The following is a 3,050-nucleotide window of genomic DNA, read 5'->3' as shown; positions in this document are numbered from 1 at the left end:
TTTGAGGAACTGAAGCAAGCGCGCTTGTAGTTTTTTGTTTGTAACACAGCTCTGCACCCTCACATCACACTTACTGTTGCTTACACAATCCAGAAACGTTCCATTATAAATCCCAATCTAGGCCAGGTGGGAATCATTTGAAAGCTTATTCTATTGCCAAATGGCCAACTAAGTTATAAAATAATATCTAACAGTATTAGGCTTTCAAGGCACTTCATACAAACATATTGTAATTTTGGTGTGAATAGAATGGAGTCATGAGTGCATTCAATTGCGTGTTCCATGGTAAAAAAATAAATCACAATAAGACAAACATAGGTTCATTCTGTTCAGGACAATGACAATGTTGATACTGTAAATTACATACGTTTTCAAATATGGAAATGTGAAGTGCATATTTGGACTCACGGGTATGTGGTTTGCTTATATGACATAAAAACGGTATTTGTTATAATCCTCAAGTCCAACAGTTTTTTTTTCAATTTCAACTTATTTTAGACGAAATAGTGAATTGTGCAAGGGTGCCAATATATTTGACCGCAACTGTACATGTTTATGTTATGTTTTAGTATTTCATTGCAGGTGCAAGGACTATAACTGAAAAACAAAGTAGAGGGGAAAAAGAGTAGGAAATACCTACTAGAGCAAGTTTTGGGCAGCATGTGTTTTGTTTGTTCCTTCTCCCTACCTTGGCACCATGAAGTGGAGGCCGGAAGGTTTGGCCATGCCGGGGTGTGTGAGGAGGACGTTGTATCGGGAGAGAGCTCGCAGCACCAGGGCCCGGCCATGCAGGTAGAGCAGAGCCTCACACACTTGCAGCACCACCAATAGCATGGTCTCAGCACTCACCACTGGGAACTCAGCACGGTGGTGTGGAGGAGCACAATTAAGCATGCATTTCATTTATCCAATTATTTAAGTATAAAACACAGATAAATGTTGAAAGTGTGTATGTATGTGCGCCTGTGTGACTGGTGGGGATTACCCTCTGGTGCAGTAAGTTGTGCAGGGAGCTAACGTAGATCCTCTCAAACAACAGGCGGACCCTTAGCAGGTCACTGGACATGCCCACTGTCATCAGCTGAAGCAGGTGGGGATGTAACAGACAGTCACACTGTAGTTACTGGGTTAGGCCCTATATCCCTAGACGACAGCGTCAATACCACTGAAATGACAGGTGTGATTTAGGTAAAAGACTATCATTTGGAAGAACACTAGTGGAAACTCAGCGCAGCAGTTCTTTCATATTTTCTTTAAGGGGTTTAAAAAAGTTCAAACAGATTTTGTTGATGTCTTCTCACCTGGAGAACTCTAGCTCAATGAGCAGCAGATCCAGGTAGTAAAGCCCTGCGCAGGCATGCATTTTAAGCCTGAGCCCTACCCATGCCCATGACGTTCAGAGACTACCCTACACAGGCCCATGACGTTCAGACACTACCCTACCCAGGCCCATTTGCTTTTGCCAAATTTAAGGCCCGGCCCTGCCCAAAACCCGAAATCAGAAATAACTTCCTCCATTAGTAAATCCATTAGCTGCTCCTTGATGTCTGTCACTCGCTCTGCGTGCGCTTTGCTCTTAGCGGCTCTGAGTCTGAGTCTCCATAGCAACGGCTCCGCTTGTACTTAGCTGTTTGCTACTTTTCGGGCACTCTAAACTCCAACAAAACTCAAGGAACATTTTTTTCTATGAAATAATCGCTCCTGTCTTATATTTAACAAGGTTGAAGCACTTCTGACACCATGTTATGATCTTAGTCAGATATGACTATACTGAGAAGCAGAACACGAACAAATGGCTCAGCTCCAAATTGTTAGTGATCAATTTAGTGACTGCGGAGAGGGACTGCAGCTTTTTTAAAGTGACCATGCAGCCCTTCCAGCTGTAACATCCAGCTTAGTGGACAAAATCAAAGACTGTAGCTTCTTAATTGATGTGATCCCATAGGAGTTATATAAGATGTGGTTCCAGGCCCCAGTGGTGTTACTTTGTCATGGTAATGGGGGAGCCACAGGTGAAGGAGAGGAGGGGTTAATGTCCCCCTGCCCTAATTCACTGTCAGCAATCACAGGCAGGGAGGCCAGAAGACCCAATGCATAAGCCGGGGCTTATCTATAGACAACTGGGTCCAGCAAGAAAACACGGGGTCACTGAGTCTCATCCAGATACACAATACTGCCATTCCAAAATATTACCACACTATATGTCATTTAGCAGACGCGTTTATCCAAATAAACTCCAACACTATCCAATATATGACAGTGTCATGATGATGATATAGAGACAAATCCTAATATGACATGTGGGCACATGATGCAACTTTTTTTGTCTTAAATCAACATCACTGATTTAGGCAAAAGTTTGATCTTGAGCCAGAGTGAATACATGTTTGAACTATTATGTTCCTTTCCGAACTGTATCACAGGTTTGGTCATCTTTCGGTTGAGGTGCAGTTCAGAACCACTGCAACATGGGAGAAATGGGGAAAAGTTAACTGACAGACCTCAGAAAACCCTACAAAAAAATGGGGAGTATCAATGTAGGACCCCCCCCACTTCATTAGGAAACCATTTATTCATAACTGCAAAGCTCACTGGGTAGGTACTAGTAGGTAGGGATGACAAATGCTTACTCATCATCATCATGCATTACTTGTGTTATTGTTTTACCTTTCTTGAGCAGCTTCTCCATCTTGTGCAGATTCTTCTCTATAGTGTACTAGTGCAGCTGAGCAGGTAAACCTCCATTCTTCACAATGCCTAATCGCACTGGGCAGGGCACCGTCAAAGCAGTTATCCTGCTCCAATCAGGTCCAACTAAAGATACCACCAGGTGGGTCGCTGAGGTTAAATAAGATGTGCTGAATGTCAGTTAGCTGGCTAGCTAAAAACAGCAATTTTTTCTTCTATCTAGACAATACATTATATAAAGACCTTGTAAAAAGTACATACATTCAGAGTTTTGATAGCTTTTTTTGTTTTCAGATGTCACGACTTCCGCCGAAGTCGGTCCCTCTCCTTGTTCGGGCGGTGTTCGGCGGTCGACGTCACCG

General features: G+C 43.0%; 1 long non-coding RNA gene across 1 annotated transcript; it reads right to left on the bottom strand.

Moving 5' to 3' along the window:
- Positions 1–462: 462 nt before the first annotated feature.
- LOC109892286 (uncharacterized) lies at positions 463–3,050 on the bottom strand. The gene is made up of 3 exons (XR_002255591.2): positions 2,950–3,050; positions 2,668–2,838; positions 463–2,461 (listed from the first exon to the last, which is right to left on the bottom strand). It is a non-coding gene; the product is annotated as an uncharacterized LOC109892286 (long non-coding RNA).

Source organism: Oncorhynchus kisutch, linkage group LG6 (assembly GCF_002021735.2).
Source record: "Oncorhynchus kisutch isolate 150728-3 linkage group LG6, Okis_V2, whole genome shotgun sequence".
Taxonomy (NCBI): Eukaryota; Metazoa; Chordata; class Actinopteri; order Salmoniformes; family Salmonidae; genus Oncorhynchus; species Oncorhynchus kisutch.
The sequence above is the reverse complement of the archived record's forward strand: the minus strand, read 5'-3'. Positions and strand labels throughout refer to the sequence as shown.